This window comes from Phacochoerus africanus, chromosome 3, assembly GCF_016906955.1.
Source record: "Phacochoerus africanus isolate WHEZ1 chromosome 3, ROS_Pafr_v1, whole genome shotgun sequence".
Lineage (NCBI taxonomy): Eukaryota > Metazoa > Chordata > Mammalia > Artiodactyla > Suidae > Phacochoerus > Phacochoerus africanus.
Genome location: NC_062546.1, coordinates 72440499 through 72460569, shown reverse-complemented (window position 1 = coordinate 72460569; position 20071 = coordinate 72440499).

Here is a 20071-nt window from a genome sequence, read left to right as displayed (position 1 = left end):
TACCCACATGCCATTTTTTTTTTTTTTGTCATTGGTCAGGCTTAAATTTTGAGTTTATCTTATCAAGACCACAGACCTATGATAATTTAATGTTTACCCTTACTTTACACCAACCATTCACTTTGTTAGGATAGTTAGTTCAAGATAAGGGAATATTGAGGATGCTCAAACGAAACAGAGAAAAATGCAGCTTACTGGGGGTGGGGGTGGGGCTCATACCCATGCCAGCATTTTTATTAGCATGGCTGTTCTAGTAAGTTCAGCTAATCAGCTGAGTGTTTGCATAGATGGGTTTTATACGTTTCTTCGATAACAAAAATGAACAGAGATATAGCAGATAAATTGTCTTAACAGGTTTTGCTTGGTTTTAGTGCAAAAAACTTACTAATTAATGCAAGTGTTGCAATCATTTTTATGACATTCCCCAAAGATGGCACTTTAAGGGTTATGCCATATGCTGATTGACAGCAGCCATAATTCCATACAATGAGACTGTATCATATTGTTTGAAGTGAGGTGATACTCATCTCTTGAAACTGATCAAACATATCATTGCATCAAACAGTATTACAATATAATCACACAGAATGTGGAGACTGCCAAGGTTGATCATCATGTTGTACGCTCTTCTCTTGGACTTCTCTAATAGCAGTTGTGACACACCACTGCATCCACATTTTCCTTTAAGAACTGCAGAATCTAAGATAAGGGGAAAATTTGCATAAAGTTGAGGTTTGGTTATGCTGTGTAAGTGTACATTTGTACACTGCTTTAGAATTACAAATTTGCTTCCAGAAAGATCTCCCTAAATATACAAATAAAAACCTGGTCAGTCAAAGATAAAAAGAGAGGATTCCAAACAGGGCAGAAAATAATTCAAATGCCTTTTATTTGTCTTCGGTAAACAAGCAAACATGAAAAAACGTCTATTTCTTAAAGTACTTTTTAGCATCTGTAACTTCCAATGATATTTTTTTCTAACATACTGTCTTGCAAAGGCCACTTGCTTTATCTAGTGACTTTGAAGCTCTTTCAGCTGCAGATGAAAATGATAATAGAACTATTCTCCCATGCTTAGTTGTTGTGGATCTTGAAAGCAGTGCCATTATGGGAATGTGTGAATGAGGTTAATTTGTCTATTCTCTAGGTGGCATTCTTAGTAGCATGAAATAGTATAACACAGTAGTTTTTAGACTAATGTAATTTAGGAATCACCCTTTATTATATACTCATCTACCCATCCATCCATCCATCCATCCATCCATCCAATAACTTAGAAAAGAGTCATCAGGATACTATGGGGACTATTTTCAGAATAGTTTACAAACAAAAAGCATACTAGTATGGGAGCCATCATGGACTAGTGCTGACATTCACTAAGGGATTTGAAAGCTGTACATTTACCTCTAAGTACTACTTAAGCTGCATCTCACATTTTTAATTTCGCTATTGGTTGCTTTCTTTAAATTTTGAAATAATCAAAAAAAAATTTCCTAGCAAAAGAAGCTAGACATATAGTACAAATAGCTCATTTTGCCTGAATACTTGTAAACTGCTGACCAGATGGTCTATTAGCTTTAAACACTTTAATATGTGTTTTCTACAAATAAGAGTGTCCTCCTACTTACTGCAACATGACAACAAAACCAGGAAATGAATTTTGATACACTCCTGCCCTTTGGTCCATAGACCACATTCCAGTCTCACCAATTGATAAAATAATATTTTATTTGTAACAAAGTATCCAGTTTAGAATCACATACTGCTTTTAGCTGTCACATCTCTTTAGTCTCCTTCAGTCTGGAATATTTTTCAGTATATGCTTGACTTTCACGACTTTGATGCTCTTGAAGATGAGTCCAATTACTCTGCAGAATTTCCTTCGGTTTAAGTTCAGCTGAAGTTTCCTCATGATTAGATTGTGGTCTCAGATTCATAGAGTGATGCTGGTCATGCATGGTTTCAGTATTGATGTTCACTTTGAACACTTGATAAAACTGATGTCTTCCAGGCTTTTCTACCATAAAGTTATTTCCCCCTTTTGTGGGGAGTTACTTTGAAACCATGTAAATATCCTGTTCCTTATCGAACTTTAAGTTAATTCATTCATTCATTCATTCATTCATCTATGTCAGTAAGGTCTCTTGGCTCCTAATTACTTCATATTGTAAATTCTCTGAGTTACTATCACTTTACTATCAGTATCAACTTTGATACTCAAATTATGTCTAATGTGGCCAGTAAGAGGCCATTTAAGTTGTCTTCTAGATCCTTTTGATATGTCCCCATCATTTTTAAAACACTTCTTTCGTTTATCATAGAAGTTCCAGGTTTTTCTTGTATTTTTTCTTCCTTCTGCCCCAGAATCAGCCATTTCTCTAAAATCCCTTTTCCTTGCCCCTGCCTCAGAATCAGCAATTTCTCTAAAATGTCCCCCACTTTTTAAACTGGAAAATGGTATTTAGAAGCCGATATTTGGGTGCTGTGAATATTCACTGTTGGAGTATTTCTGTTTGCAGGCCCTATCAGAAGGTAGAGCCAAGAGGTATATGTATATGTGTACCATATATTTACATTTGAATTTATTCCTATCTATAAAAATTGAAATCTATCTATATATAATTTACATCTGTCTGTAGATACTGAAAACCATGAGTTCATGCTTACACATCCAATCACACGTTGAATCCAGTTTTCTCTCTTTTCACATTCATAATCCCTTCCGTAATATGAGAAGACAAGTTTCCAAAATTCTCCAGATATGTACTTATGCAATCAGCCTACTTTACGCATCCGGTCCCCCATCCCTGCTCTGAACCCCTCCCACACAGAGATGCTGTCCTATCCCTGCCTAGGTGCTGAGTCCTCTGTGTGGAGACCTCGCATTGTTCAGGCTGATTCCTCGTGCTAGTTTGCCTACCATCCTTCACTGGACATTCTCTCATCTTCCTCGGACCCTAAAAATCTCCTACCTTGTCCTGCTTTGCCTAACGGCTTTAGAACTGAATTATTAGTGAAGGGAACAGAGTGGCAGTCAAGTTTTTCCATGTAACGTCTTCATTAGCTTCTTCACTCCAGAGCTGAGTTTGCAGGAAAGTAAGAGAACTCACCAGGGTCCAAAAGAAAGAAGGAACTGAGAGCCCAAGCGGTAATCACATGAACTAACAAGGCAGGTTGTAGGAGCTGGGGCTGGCGGAGGGGAAGGCTAGGGTGGTAGCTACGTCTCAGAAACCTAGAAGCTTTCACTGTCATACCCAGAAAGACACAGAAGACAAGGCCTTGGCAATTCTGCAGGGAGGTGGGGAACTGAAACTGAACCTCTTAACATAAATCCAGGATTATTTAAGGGCTTCTCCTTCAGTGACATGGTAGATGAGAAATAACCTTCACACTAGCATAAAGAGGAAATAAGTAAGCAGGTAGAAAATAAGAGGTCTGGGTACAGGGTAAAAAATAAGACTTTGCAGAGAAATTGTAATCATAAACATGCATGTCATACGAACTTCATGTCAAACCACATAGCCCTGAACATTCTATATTGAGATTCAATGTATTCCCAGCAGAAGCAAATTGAGAGAAAAATCTCGTGTGATAAAACTTCATCACAGGCCATACATGATGCCTCCAGCTAAAGCTTATCAAAAATGAGCTTGCCTTTCAAAATTACAGCACATCCAAGGTAACATCCACCTTTAGAGCCAAGGGAAAGAGTGAACACAGCAGAATTAAACCCCAAGATATTTTAGGTAATAGAACTATAGTTAAAAAAAGAGAGGGACTGTAGAATAAATAAATGTTAAATTATTAAATGTTAGAAGAGAAAAATTAAACATTGAAATATGTGTCTATGTCCTCATCGCCTCTTCTTAAGGACATTAGCTCAGGATTCACTCTAATGGCTTCATTTTACCTTAATTACCACTTTATTGCCCTGTCTCCAAATCATTCACATTCTGAGGTCCTGGGTGTATGTAGGACATCAATATATGAATTTTGAGGAAGACACAATTCAGCCCATAACACTCTGGTAAACTGAACCTCTCCACCTGTGCTTCTCTTGCACTTTTCTGTTTCCTCTCTGCTTTCCAGATACTTCTCTGGACACGTGACCTCTTCCTTGCCTCAGGGGCTTTGCAAAGACTGTTACCTTTCCTAGGAATGAGTCTCCCCTATATCCCCCAACTTGGCTTGGCTGAAATTCAGGACTCAGCTTCAATGGCACATCCTCAGAGAAACACTTCCTGACTCCCAGATTAGATTAGGTCTCTGTGTTTTGTGTTCTTCGCATCATTTTTGTACCAGTTCATAATTCTAATTAAATGATTACCTGTATAATTACTGAATTTCCTTGATCCTACAAGGCTATGCATTGTTAGATGCATCATCAATTTCAAAACACTTGTAGGGAGAGGAAAGAAATACTATTCTATTAGTCAGCTATTGCTATAATAACGCTGCATGAAAAACCACTCCAAAATTCAGTGACTTAAAACAAGTGTTTATTTCTCCCTCATGGGTCTGCAAGTTGCTGCAATTCACTTGTGAAAACTCAATTGCAGGATTCCAGCTCTGGGCTTCAAGCTGCAGGCTGTGTTGGGTTCTGGTCTACTTTGTGTATCTCCATATGCTCCTTGGATTTGTGGCTGCCCTGCCCGGGATATTCAGAGTAAATGACAGAAGTGCAAGCAGAGGGAACATGCAATACCTGTAAAAAGCCTCAGCTTGGAAAGGCACATGGCCACGTCCATCCAACTCTATTGGTCAAAACAAGTCACATGGCCTAGCCCAACCTCAACGAATTGGGGACAGTTCCCTGACTCCTCTAGTAGGAGACGCTGCAAAGCCACATGGAAAGGGGCATGTATGTATACCGTATAATTGAAAAATATGGAGGGATTGGGAAAAATAACTCAATGTATCATAACTACAGTAATTCAAACTACAGATATTTGAATTTTTAGTATTTTTACTTACGAAAGATTATTCAAATGTGTTTGTTTTAAAAAAATACCACTTTCTTCTTTAGTAAAAGTAAATCTTTAAAATCAGAGCCCAAACTATCTCCTGAGTCATTTTTGGTCACCAACAGTTACACACCTCATTCCAGCCCCCAGTCCTTTCTATAACCAGGGCTCAGAACCTTGACTTCTTTAACGCCTGTGTAAGTATTAGGAATACAAAAGAAGACCAGGGTTCTATTTGCACTCCCAGTTCGGTTAAACTCAGACTGCTGCCTCAAACTGATGCATTTATCATTGGAAATTAAAAACTTCTCATAAAAATCAACAAGCAATTTTGTTTTGTTTGAACTTTTCCTACAGGTATTTATTTTAAAATTTCTTTTTTATTGAGGTAACATTGGTTCATAACATTATATAAACTTCATATGTATAGCACTATTTTTCTACTTCTGTACACACTACAGTGTGCTCTGCCACAACCAATTTAGTTTCTGTCTGTCACCATACAGTGGATCCTCTTCACCCATTTCACCCTCCCCCCAACCCTTCTCCTCTGCTAACAACTACTCTGTTCTCTGAAGCTACATGTTTGTTTTCATTTGGCTTGTTCATTTGTTTTCTTTTTATTTGATTTTTATATTTCACATATGAGTGAAATCATACATGTCTTACTCTTAGCATAATTTCATTTAGTATAATATCCTTGAGGTCCATCCATGTTGTCACAAATGGCAAGTTTTTTTTTTTTTTTATGGCTGAGTGGTAGTCCATTGTGTGTGTTTGTGTGTGTGTATACACACCATATCTTCTTTATCCATTCTCCATTGATGGGCATTTAGGTTGTTTCTATATCTTGGCTGTTGTAAATAATATCATGATGAACATGGGGTGCATGTATCTCTTTGAACAAGTTTTTTTTTTTTTTTTGTAAAGAAGGGAGATAGCTGGATTATATGGCAGTTCTTAATTTTTTTTTTTTTTGTCTTTCCTAGGGCCGCGCCCACAGCACATGGAGGTTACCAGGCTAAGGGTCTAATTAGATCTGTAGCCACCAGGCTATGCCAGAGCCACAGCAACTCAGGATCCAAGCCACGCCTGCAACCTACACCACAGCTCACAGCAACGCCAGATCCTTAACCCACTGAGTGAGGCCAGGGATAGAACCTACAACCTCATAGTTCCTAGTCAGATTCATTAACCACTGAGCCATGATGGGAACTCTGTTCTTAATTTTTTGAAGAAACTCCATAGTGTTTTCTATAGTGGCTATACCTACTTAACATGCCCTTCAACAATGAGGAGGGTTCCCTTTTCTCCACATCTTTGCCAAGATTTCAACGAGTAATTTTTGACAGGTACTTGACACCTAGATGATAATCTCTCACAATGCATAGAAATTTCTGGCTTGGAAATTCCACAATCTCTTTCTAATGTCAGTTGTACTACCTAGCATGTGACAGGCAATTCTTTTGAGTGTATCTTAAAAATAAAAAGAAACACAAGTTTATCTGCTGCTGGGTATTTTTCCATCATAGGGGATCTGCAAAAGAGTTGAATGTTTCCAGGTGACATTTAAGTGCAAGTCTAACATTTCTCCAGTGACGAATATTAGTTTCACTCATTCTAACTTTGTCTTGTGGCTTTATTTCTATGCCTTTCTGCATATCCAATAATTTTCATTTCAAAACTACTTGGATGATAAACCTCTGATTGAAGAGACAATTAGATACCTAAATTTAAGTAAAAATTCAACCCCCTACAGGAATAGCGATATAAATAATTGAGAGGACATTTGTTTAGAGATTCAAAGTCACCTATATTATAACTTGTTCTTCTGCCCAGTAAGCGGAAAGTTTCTTGTGACATGGATTGAAGGAGTCCCACTATAACAGTCGAGCAGTCATCAGAAAGTATGTCTGGCTTGGTTCTACTACATCCCCACAAGTGTAGGAAAGTGACTCAGGCAGGGGGAAAAAGTGCCCTTTGTGGCAGGATCTGACTTGGATGCTAGATAGGGCCACCTCTCTCTTCACAGGCTGTAACGATCATGTGAAATCCAATGAGTCATGTTTCCCACCAGATTGAGATAGCCTTCTAGAGACAGAAAATAATCCGGAGGAGGGCCTTACGACAGAGAGCATGACAAAGAGAGGCAGACAGACCCGACAGACAGATTGAGCCAGATCCCGGAAGATGGTGCCCAAGCACAGGGTTCTTATAAAGTCCAAGATCCTCTCCTGTAACTTTTTGACACATAAGCCAAATTTTATGCCTGATTAACGTGAGTTGACTTCTGTCACTTACAATCAAATAGAACACCGGATATTACAGAACAATAACCCACATGAACAACATCCTGGTTAAAAAAAAAATACACCACAACCACAAATAAATTCAGAATAACTCAAGCTCTTCATTTGTTTTCTTAAACATGATGAAGGGAACTGAGAACCTTAACCCCTCCCCCTTTTGCCTCCCCCATCCAGGGGTTCACACTGGCAGCTGCTTCTGCTCCTTTACATCTGTCTTCAAATTCCAGTCCCACGTCAAGATAACCTCCTCCCCCAAATTTAACCTTTTGAACTTTTGTTCTCTCTTCCTTTCCTTTCCTCCCTATTCTCATGCCTAAAGCTGAAAAGGTCTTGTCTGTCAAAGCCTGACTCTCAAGGCAGGACTCATCTCAAAGCACAAGGAACTATGTAAGCACGATGAAGAAAGACCAGAATGTCTTCGTACTCCTCATTTTTGTCCCATTACTCCCCTCTTAAAACTATTTTAAAATGGAAAAAATACATGCTTTAGTTTTAAGGTTATACAAATGTGGTTTAACATGCGTTTGTTTTTTCTTGCTAACCCAATGCCTTCCACATACATATTAGATAAACCATAAAATTTTTTTAAGAAACAAAGAAGAAATTAATGAATTGAATAGATGAATTACTGAATGAATAGGAAAGGAATGTATGAATAAGGAATGTATGAAAATTAAGATATTAAACATTTTGGGGAAATTATTACTGGGCAATTAAAGTTGTGGTCAATAAATGATTATCATATAGAAGGTTAAAAAATACATTTATAAAATCCAACTCATTCTTTCACGTACATAAAAAACAGAATAGGCGTTCCCTGATGGCTCAGTTGGTTAAGGAACTGGTATTGTCACTGCTGTGGCTCAGGTTGCTGCTGTGGTGCAGGTTTGATCCCTGGCCTAGGAACTTCCACACACCGTAGGTGTGGCCAAAAAAACTCCAAAACAAAATAATTTTGAAAGTAAAAAGCAAATTATATATACACACACAGACAAATACATATATATACATCTGTGTATATATATCTGTCTCCATATATAGAAAGTTACCTACAATTTAAATAGTTCCAGTGATAGCTGTAACCAAGTGTACTGATTAGAATTCTCTGCAAGCCATGTAAAACAATTCTGACTACATAAGACATAAATATATTTATTGGGAGAAGTAGGTTTTACCTACCCAAAAGCCATTTCCTCCCTCTTATCTCTGTGAACCACGCCCCACTTTTGTTTGTGGGTCTATTTATCCCTCTCCCATATGGTTCAGGGTTAGGTCTTAATAGAATGCATACTCATTCTTGGTGCTAGTCTATGCACCTATGAAACTTTGAGATGTTTGAGAAATTCTCCTAATGAGCTTCTGGGAAAAGCTTTAATTGCAGAGAGACACTCAAGCAAGGAAAAAAACAAAAAAAAAAACAAAAAAAAACAAAAAAAACACCCTTATCCTGTGTCTGGAAAGAAGGATGTGGTGTGGATGCAATGCCTGACTTCTGGAACCATCTTGTGAACATAAGGGGGACAGCCTGAGAGAAGCTAACATATCAGGATGAAAGAGGGGGTAGATGTAGCCACTCTCTCTCCACTCTTCTCACTTCTGAAATGATCATTTTTTCCTGAGCAATTCATGTGAGCCAGATTTTTCTGTTTTTGGCAACTGACAGAATCCTAGGGCTACAGAATCAAGAACTGTATCAAAGGAAGCCTGGACATCTGAGCTAGGGATTGGTGGGGACTGCAGAAACTGTGGAGGCTAGGAAGCAGAACCCTCCAACAGCTCTCTTTTGGTGAAAATCGTCTGGTTGGGCTGCTCTAGTTCCAATGGGCTAGAATTCCAACTTTGTCTTTTTGTTCTTCTTTTCAAGGCACGATCCAATCCCCAGACCTGATTATATTCAGTAAGAAATGATTAATTCCCCAAATAGGACTTTAGATTCTGATAGAAGGTTAGACAGATGTTGAGCAACCAAAAACATCAAGTGCCTACAACATGAGGTGGTTTTTTTTCCCCAGACCTCCTGTATTATGGGTTTCCTTGTTTCTTAGCATTTTCAGGGACTTCTGCTTCTCCCAATCAGCTTTTGTCCTTATTTCCTGCTTCCATAACGTTCTACATCTTTATTTGAAACCATTCCTTCTGCAATGTTACTCTTGTCTGCCTTCTCTATGTTTCGTTCCCCAAATGTGAAAATAAATCAAGCCAGTTTTGTGTCTCAGACTTTCAATGGAGTTTTGGGGTTACAAATGGAAATTGTAGAGTATAAACTTAGAACTAAGTGTAATATCCCTCCAATAAAAAATGAATAATCAACTCTATCCTACCAGAGTGAATTTGCTGCTAAATGTGTTATCATTAAGTTCTAGCTTATGTCCCTCCATTATATGACCATTTTCTTTCCCTCTCTACCAGTTTTTTTTTTCAATTTCCCCAAATTCCTTCAAGTTCATAAACAGAATGTTTCTCCAACTTGTACTCAAAATCAAGCTTGTAGCCTAGTCATGTATATCCAAGAACTCATTAAAGAACTCTGTCAATGGATTATCTACTTCAGATTTCTATTCTTTGAAGCAAAAGCACTATGATAGCTTTGGAATTAGTTTTTCCTTTATATGATACACATTTTAGGAAGTGCTTCTCTCCTTACTGAACTCTGTAAGCAGAAAGGGAGCAATTTAAAGATTTATCCCTCCCCATTTCACAGCAAAACCTGCAGGGATTATTTTGTTTTGTTTTTTCCCCTTCCTTTTTCTTTTTCCTCCATCCTCCTTCTGCTTCTGCTCCTTTTTCCTTCTTCTCTCCCCCCAATACAAAGACTGCAATTGTAGTTCATTCTTACTCCTACAACTTAAAAGAAGAACAAAGTATGAAATCTGGCCTAAGGAAAAGGAAAGACTGGGTACCATAGGCAGTACTAAGAGGTATGATTTTGAGTTTCTTCTTCTGAAGATTGGGCTAAAGCTATGGTTTACCTAGATCCTAAGGGTATAAGATAGAGTAAATTAGATAATGGATGAAAAAGTGCATCCTCAATTATTAAGAACTACTCATATGTAAGAGAATAAATACCAGACAGTGGATTCTGTCACAGAAGTTCCATAAATTCAAAGCTGCTGACTGTGATAAAAAGTAGAAATTCAATCAAAGAGCAAAGAACCCAGGGACTGAGATTTTGGGCTGCCAAGGTCAGAATGGGGCCAGTAACAAGATTTGAGCTTGAGATGGAGAGCTACTAGAATCCTTTTATTTCTTTTGCAGAGGCAGATTTGATCTCTGAGTTTGCTGCAGGTCTGAACTTAAAATAAATCTTACTCTGCTCTTTCTCCTTTAAGGCTGAAGGAGAGAAGAGTTAATTACCTTGTTATTTTCATCTCTCTTTCAAATTTTCCACATGGGCTTTTTTTCTTAATTAGCCATCATGTGAAATGAAAATAATATTTACTTATTATATGTATTAAATTTTGTCTTTTCTTCTTTATAAAATGGGTGAAATTAACTACTTTTTATATTTCTCTCCTAAAAAAAGCAATGTTTTTGTTTGTTGTTGTTATTGTTGCTTTTATTGTTTGTTTAGTTGTAGACCTCATCTGACTTTTTTCTTTGGGTCAGTAATTCTTCATAAAATACAAAATGAGGAAAAGCTTCTGGCATGTTTTATATTAACTGGAAGAAGTAAATAGTTTTCCCATACATTTTTCTTATTCTTAATGCTTTTTATCTTTCACCCAATTTAAATATGATACCTATCAGTGCCCCCTAAGTACTGGTTAAGCGATATGGCTTAAATTCAAGGCTCTATGGTAACTCATTAAAGTGTATCTTATAAAGTGATTCTGGTCATAATAGTATGACTACACAACAACTTACGTGCATATGTGGTTCACTGCCAGGGTTCTAAGTCAGCTCTAAGGGGAACATGAAAGGCACACCTACATTCTCATTACAATCTTGATTATATATCTGCTGCAATTCATTAGACTTGGAGATTCCAAAGGGTTTTATACATTTAAAGACTTTCTTAACTGGTTTAGAAATTAACTGCTAGCCAAGGTACTCAGAAGGAAAGCATATCTGAATAATTCCTCCATTTAAAATCTTCTTTACTTTTACCCCTACAGTAGGTAACACATAATGATGCATTACACAGTCTTGTTTCTTGTGTGTATGTATGGCTTACTTTTAGTTCATAAATACATTAAAGGCAAAGACTGTCTCTACCCCTTTTTCCCCACCTCTTAGTGCATATACCATATCTAGTACAAGCTTCACTTAAGAATGTTAGGATTGAATGGAAAAACTGGTCCACAAGTATCAATCAAGGTTCACTTAACAATTTCCCTTAGCTGTTTAATACCTCAGTGCAACGATCTAGGTTTTATTTGGAACTGATAATGATTTTAATGAGTATGTGTTATGCTGGTCAAAGCAATATGGAAAGCTTTCTCTGACAAGCCTCTTTTATCCCATTTACATCTGCTTCTCTCATCTCCCTTCCTCTCTACTTTCTCCAGCTTATTTCCTCTATGTCCCTCATATTTCTTTCTGTTTTAGCCTCTCTCTTCTACTCTCCACACTTGAGCAATTACTTAGGAAAAGAAGAGTCTGGCATTTTCCTATTATAACTCAAAGGAAACCAAGCCTGAGCATATTTCTATAACATTAAGATTTAGTGGGCTCCCTTTTGGGAAGGGGGGATTAGATTTTTAAGAAATAAGGATTAGATTTTTTTTTAAAGTATATATAGTACAGTTTACTTATTTGATAAGGGACTATTAGTGTTCTTAATTATGTGTAAGTAAATAATTTAGGTTGATAGAATTTTAGATGAAGCTGCTAAAACTAAAAAGCTTGAGGAAACAGGTATTGCTAAATGGACAGAGAAGCCACTGAACACAGCACCCCTTGACAACACGACTGAGTAAGAAAACATCCATAACACTCCCAGGTGACTGGGAGAGGGTTTCAATATTTTTTCACATTTGTCTATAAAAGCATTTGAGGTGTAGTTTTTACTTATTTGACCTTGCTAAAAACCAATCAAGGAACTATCATTTACTAACCTTTTTTTTTTTAAATCACATTTTCCAAATCTTTTTTAAGGAGTTTTAGTTCCTCCTTCTTGAGAAAGAGAACTCATGGTGTGAGACCCTAAAGCCACCTCTGGATTTCAACACTAGTCTGCCCTGAATTGAAGCCCTGGTTGCTGAGTTTCTCCAGTTTGCAAAGAAAGGAATTCCTCACTAAACAACTTGAGTGTGTAACTTAAAAATAAAACCCCAAACCTGCTCATCTATTGCCCGTAAATGTACTCCCTTTGTTTCATGGTATGCAATTAGATGCATTTGAAATAAAAGGTAAGTTAAATCAGAAGTCTTGGGGACAAGCATGTACTATTTTAAAACAGGGAATGTCAAATGTTGTTTTTCAACCCAGTACCAAAGGGTATTTCACAGGTAATTTCTCAGGGCTTGATGCTAGCTAATTATTAGCTATCATACCCTGCCTCCCATTCTAAGTGACTATCTCCTGGCAGAAAGACACAGCTAGGAGTGTTTTGTTTCATTTGTCCTTGGAGTTTTTATCAGCATCAAGAAGGTGGACGGAGCCAAAGTTAGAAGAATTCTAGAGCTAAGCAAAAAGCGACACGTTTAACAGCCCCCATTAATTGGGGCTGTTACATGATTAATTTGAGAAAAACAGAAAAGATCGACTTCTTTACAACTCACAGTTGGATGCAATGCACTAAAAGTAATCCTGTAAATTACATTTTAAATCTTCAACATATTCCGAGCAGATAAAATAGTGGCATGATTGACCAAACTCCTTTTAAAAGTACACATATTACGATGCATCATAGTTATAAACAGATGGTATTTGGCCTCCTTCCTATTCTCAACATTTGGAATTTCTAAACTATGTGAATTAAACAATAATATTTTATAAACATACAAGGGATTTTGCTCACTGCTTTGTTAACATAGAAATTATACAATGCTGACATTTATTTAAATTTTAAAAAGTAAACAACAGTGTGCATTGAAATAAAGCAAACTAAAATCAACATAGAGAAGTATGTTCTGTGTGCATAGTACCTACAATGGCATTGGCCTTTTTAAGGGAAGAAATAATGCATTGAGGAACAAATGGTAGCTTAGATGGGACTAATCCTTTGTATTCCAAAGGCTCATTGAACACCTCTCTGTAAACAGCGGATATTTATGCCGTAATTGGCTATTTGACCATCACTGTTCATTTACTATGTAACCTGTTATATAGTTTCCTTCATTGGCTCATCAGCTTTCATAGTAGTGAAAGTGTACTCGCAGTTTTAAAAACACTTTCACAAACAGAAATCAGTTGATACTTGTACTCAGAAGCAGAGCTATTATCATTATATTAATAAGTATATCCTTTTTTCTTTGGAGGGTATTATTGCCAAAAAGAAAAGGAAATATATCAGATCTTAATGTCCTTTCCTGAAATTCCTTTCTAAAATTACAGTTTTAACCCTTTGGCCACATTTTTGGAATGGGGACCCATTTGCTGAGTTGATGGACAAAATAGCAGGCACTGGGTTTTCAAATACTATTCTCAGATTTGCAAAGTTGTGCTGTGATGAATAAATAATGAATCAGATATTTCAATCTGTTATATGATTTTTGAAAGCCCTGATTATCATTGTTTACAGTCTCTTTTCAATGCACTAGCCAAGGGTTCTTGTCCTGCCTTCCAAGGGCAGGCTGACATGGGCCATACTCCCCTACGTACATTTACTTCCCGAGAGCTCTTCTCACATTTTAAACTATCAACCAACCTGTATCTTCAACTCTACAATTTGAGGACAATTCCCAAACAGAGGAGATAAAATCTTGAGCAACAGATGACCAGCAATGGTCACCACCACTCCAGGCTAAGGTTTCTTATGTTTGATCACTGAAGACACCGCTTTAGCGATGGGTGGGAGAGAGGAAAGCATGCTACAACCTAGATGGGCAGAAACACAAAAGGCGCTGGTGAAATCCAGAACAAGGGGCATTTTTCTCATACACAGACAATTTTAAATGTGTACACGCAAATAAATACCTGATGATAAATAGTAACACGGGAAAGGAGGAGAACGCTTTAAAAAATATCGAATCCTCAATATGCTATTAAACGTTTCCCCAAGTTTTTTAGTTTGATAGAACTAAATTTTCTCCCACCCAAACACCGCTTAACTCATCTGTCCCTCACCCCCTTCTGCCTCAGAAATAACGAAATAACCAATTGGCGATCAGGAGAAACAGTTTTCACTCCAAAGCACAGGTAAGAAGTGAAAAGGAAAGCGTCCTAGGGACTAGCGGGTGGGACTGAAATCACAGGGCTGAGTAAGCAGTCATAGGGGAGTGTTTTAAAATTAATAGTCAGAATCCCTACGGGGGTGGGGGCGTCCCCGTGCCCAACCCCACTCCATTCTCCGTTTTCGCTTAAATTTTTTTTTTTTTTTTTAAAGGACAGGAGGAGGGAAATTACTTCTTTGGTTTTGCTTAATGCATCTTCATTGGATTCTCTCACGGAGCACTGAGCCTGTCGGACTCAAAACCAAGTTCAATAAAACACTTAAGAAGAATAGAGAAGAATTCTGCCCGCCGGGGCTGCGCCGTCTTCTCGGAGGTGCGGAGGGGGACCAGTTAAGCCTGGCACCAAGGAGCCGGGGAAGCACTGGGCCTCCCGCCACGTGTGCGTGTGTCAGCATGTGAGTGTCTGTGCGCGCGTGCCGGGGTGCGTGTCCGTGAGGGTGCGTGACAGTGAGCGCGTGTCGGGCTGTGCGCGCGCTGGCGTGCGCGTGCAGGCGAGGCTCTGCCCGGGAGTCCGCGCGAGTGTGAGCGGGAGCGCGGCGGTGGCGCGGAGCTGTCTTGGCCCTGCCGCCTGGGACGCGCCCTGCGGCCTCGTGGTTCCTCCACCTCAGCGCCGCAGAAGTGGTTAGGTCTCGACTTTGTGACCTCGAAGTCCCCCCTCCGTCCCTTTTTTTTGAGCCAGAAGAGGTGTAGAACTACCTCCAGGCGCTTTGGACGGGACCGAGCAGGGCATCGAGGGCTAGCGCCGCCGCGGACATGAGCTCGGGTACATCGGACCCGGGGAGAAGACGCGCGGTGAGCGCCCGCAAGCCCCGGAACCGCTCTCAGACTCTCCGGCTCACGCAGGCTCCGGCACCTCTAACCCGACGCTGGGCGCAGGCTCGTTTGAGGCTCGGGGCGAGTGGGTCGGGTGCCCGGGCGCGCGCTTTCGGGTAGGCGAGCGCTCCTTCCGTCCGGGCCCCAGCACCTCGCTACCGACCCCTCCCTGCGGCCCAGCCGGGCCACCGGAGTCCCCAGCCTGCGGCTCGGGGCCAGACCCGACCAAGGGCGGAAGACCCGAGAGGCAGGGAGGGAAGGACCAAAGAGGTAGCCAGCCCCGAACAAGGAATCCTTAATTACAGATTAAAGGCAAGCAAAACCGTACACCACATTTTCCACGTGTCAGCTGATGGCAGGGACAAAAGGGAGCACAGAATGTTGGGGGTGAGGGGAAGGTACCTTCTCGTTTTTTTTTTTTTTTTTTAAACCCACCTCTCCCTCTTTATCATTGGTGCGAATGTAAAATACATTAGGTAGTGACTTTGGGTAGGTGGTGCCTGGGGCCAAATAGCAGCTGCTCGCTCCTCGTTTGCTGACGCGCCCAGAGGTCTGGGGAACCTCTTGAAAAAAAAAAAAAAAAAGTGCTATATATATACTCCGAGTACATTTTGCTTCCTAAAACCTCATTACTTACACATTTTTAAGTTTTAATATTTAGTGCTTAAAGTGTAGCAATTCATTATCTTCCGTGAAATACTATAGGGCGCGCGTGCGCACGTACACACACACACTTGCATATTTTGTTTTGCAATTTGCAATTTTGTAGATTACTTTTTCCCCCGCCCGGCCTGCTACTACAAAAATCTAGGAGAAAAGCCGAGCCGATTGAAAACCAGGGAACATAGCTGCCAGCACCAGAGACCACCAGGTACCCTATGCCTCTGGGCTCTAGAGGAAAAAGGAGAGATGTATGCAATGATGCCTTTACTCTTAATTCATTATGATCACAAAACAATCTCTACGGTGTGCCTGGGATTTAATACACCAGTTCAACTCCATGACGTCTTAAATTCTTCACCGAGGGTAGAGAATTGTTCAGAAGCCAAAGCTCACTCTGTGACCAATACCACCCCCTAGTTCTGTGCCCTCAATTTCTAACACTGAAATTAGAGCGATGACCTTTGAGGGTCACCCTGAGCCACCAGGCATTGCACTCACTTTTCTGTATTTTCTTCCTCTCGTTGCTGGGTCAGCTTGAGAAACAGAGGAATGTGGGATTTCTTAATCTGTTTACTGATACAATTGATGCAGCAGGTTGGAGGCAACAGAACCTACTGCTTTGCTTAGTCATTTTACCAACCTTCCTTTTTGTAGCTATTTTTCCATTTTTTTATTTGCAGTTATTTTCCTCTGGTGCAATCTTCCTCAAAGCATTAAAACAAAACAAAACAAAAAACTGAAATTCTTTTTCATGTGGTTCCAGTTAAGTGATTTGCCCACACCACCAAATACTGCTATTTGCCTTCAAGATTAATAGCTGCATATCAGTAATTCTGAAATACCTCCTGGTCCATATTTTCAACTTAAATGATTCTTAGTTATTGGCCAGACAAATGCCTGAACCAATAAGTTTGTGGACTGGTTGCCAGCCAGATGACAGCAGCATTAACACTCAGGGAACACAATTAAATTTCTGCTCTAGTCTCTTCCATTGTAGAAGGTACAGAGCCTTCCTTAATTTGCCACCTTCTCCAAAAGTGGTGGTAGGTGAGATTAATAAATTGATGTAAATCACACTAGGTGCCCAGCCCACCCTTCTTCTGATACCTATTTAGGAAAACCTTTAAAATCTTCCTGGAAGCATTGATTTAGCCACATCCACTCCACTTTTTGACTTACCCCTTCACTAATACAAATAAGGTGAAAGAGCAAAATAGGAGTTTTTCTTTTCTTACAGCATTCCAGTGTTTGAGAGGATCATCCTGCTGTCCTTGTTTTAGGCCAGTTCATGTTTTTACCACCCACCAAAGAACAGCACAGGGTTGAGTTTATACGAATAAATGATGTTCATGACTGGGTTTCTAAATGCCAGAGTTATGATTTATTTTTTTAAATGGGTGGAGAAAGGAGAGTGGCAATAAAACTAGCCCCTAAGTCACTCCAAATCCTTGGCTTCACACATCTATGCAGTTGTTAAATTTTTTCTTTTTTTTTTTTGGTCTTTTAAACTTCCTCTAAATTTCATTGAAGTTCTATTACTAAGGACTATTTTTTTGGACCACTTACCTGTGTCCATAGTTGCAAACTGTGTTTATTATAATTAAATCTATAAAAAGCATTATATGTCCCTTTTTTACGGTTTATAATTATCTATTTATCCCCCACCCCATTAAGAATTTTACAATAAAATCCTGTATGAAATAAATTAAAATCTGCAACTTCAGACACCCCAGGAAGAGAACATTAATCCACTTAGTAAAATACCCAGACCTCCCCTTCTCAAGTTCAGCTCTTCTTAATGTAACATTTAGTAATCGCAGCTGGCTTCTTACACTTGCCTCCCTCCCTTTCATTCTGAATCATATTGGCCTTGTTTAACCTTCATTTCCTTTCCTACCCCCCACATTTGTCCATGTACTTTTCTTTGACCATGTTTGTCTCTCTTTCTTTCTTTTTGCTGCCTGGAAAGAAAGCAATAACTAGAGCTTTCTAAGACCTTGACGCTTTCTGTTAAAATCCTATTCCCTCCCCATCCCACTATTAATGCTTTGTACAATTTTTATGTATCCTTCGGTTGTGAAGTTACTGCTCTATATTTTTCTGATTGATCATTAAGTTACGCTGGCTTTTGAGAACCGCCTCCATAATCCTGAAGCAAAGGCTTTTTACTTGGCATGCTCTTTGCCTTTGGAATGCCTTTCCTGGCAAGGACAGGCATTTTGGTTTGACTATGATTCTTAAGTTACAATTCAAGGCTAATTTGTTCAGTTAGGTTTCTACTATAAGCAGCTCTGCTTCTCACTGTTAAGTGCTCCACAAAGCTGCTTAGTTGAAGGGTGTGCTGTGAGCTCACGATGTAATATACTTATATTGTACTTGATTATCAGTTTTCAAAAACAGCTGCATGCTTTGATATCCGTGTAAGGAAATATCAGGAGATAATATACCACTGGTATTTATTACTCTATAATTAAGGATGTGTCAGTGTTTCTCTTTAAAAAAAAAAAACCTATTTTCAGAAATTCATATCTCAGGCATAAATTTCCCTATGAATTACAGTCTAATACCATATTAGAAGTATCTTCTTTTAAAGTTATCCCTCCCCTTCATTTTCTTTCTCGGGAACTAAGTTTCAGGATGTAATTTCTGGGTTATCTATCTGAGATGAGAGGAATCTGGCCCTATGCGGCACAATTAAAGGTGCTTCTGCTGCTGATGCCACCTGCTCCCTCTGCCCTTGGCCCTTTGCACCAGGCAGCATCATGGGGGCAGACTTGTGGATAAAGGGCCAGCCTTCCGTCTCTGAGGATAGGCAACTTCTCCTTGTGTGACGTGAAAAGCAAGAGAGAAGACTCACCTGTTCAGAAACATCACAGGTACCACAAAGTTTGAGATCTTAGGACCAGGAATCAAGTCTTTTGCATTCCTCTCCTCATGGTTACTTAGAATACAAGTGTGGCCAGGCCAGGAGGAACAGGAAATAAATCTACAGTCAGGTACTAGCAACTTCCTCATCCGTGTTGTTTCTGATCATAAAAGAAACAGTAGGAGAAGGAAAGGGGGAAAGGATGGACAGACAGAGTCCCCTTCCCCTTCTTGAAAGGATGGTCTGAACCAGGTGAACTGACCACTTCCTGAAAGAGGCTGAGTCCTAGACCTGCCTCTACCACCATGGGAGCCAAAGCAACTCAGCCTTCCCTCAGCCTCAGTTTCCCCACATCGCAAATAGGGAGGTTACAAAAATAAATGCTTACCATGAGAGCCAAGAAAGTTACATGATGTATAAGCCCAGTGGAGTGTAAGACCGGAGGAAGTGCCAGGGGCCTGGGATGGATGTAGAGACTGAAAACCTCCCTACAGGTATGATAATGGTCATAAGAACACTTAAAGTATCGGCAACACCACAGAGCCTCTCATTCCCCTTTTAAAACCAACCATGTGGGCCACCCCTGCCACTCACTGCACTGTTTTGCCTGGTGAGGGAAGGAAGAGGAGGGAACCAGTGAGTTATGAACACTGAACTTGGTACTTCCTGAAAGACACATAAGTGACAATGACACCATCCCATGCAGGGGAAGACTTAGACAAAATTTCTTTCTATTTCTATGAGGTAGTCTGGCTCCTAAATAAGCCATTAATACAATGCCTTAATTTTCTCACTTGTGAAATGATGATAGAGATGCTACATTTTCAAACATAAAGGACCTCAAATTCCTAGAGATGGGTATTACACAAGGATTCCTAGTAGAAATCACATCTTCTATCACTCCACCATAGGTCTGCTATTTAAATGCAATAACTGATAGTACAGTAAGCATTTTAGATTATCTCCTAAGAAACAGCATTTTTTTATATCAGTTTACAGGAACAAGGGTGAATCTATCTCAGGATCGAAAGTCATTACCAGAGATATGGGAGAGAATAAGGAATCCACTCAGGTAGTGACAGGTGATGGAAGGACCTCCAAAGGTACTGACCCCCAATT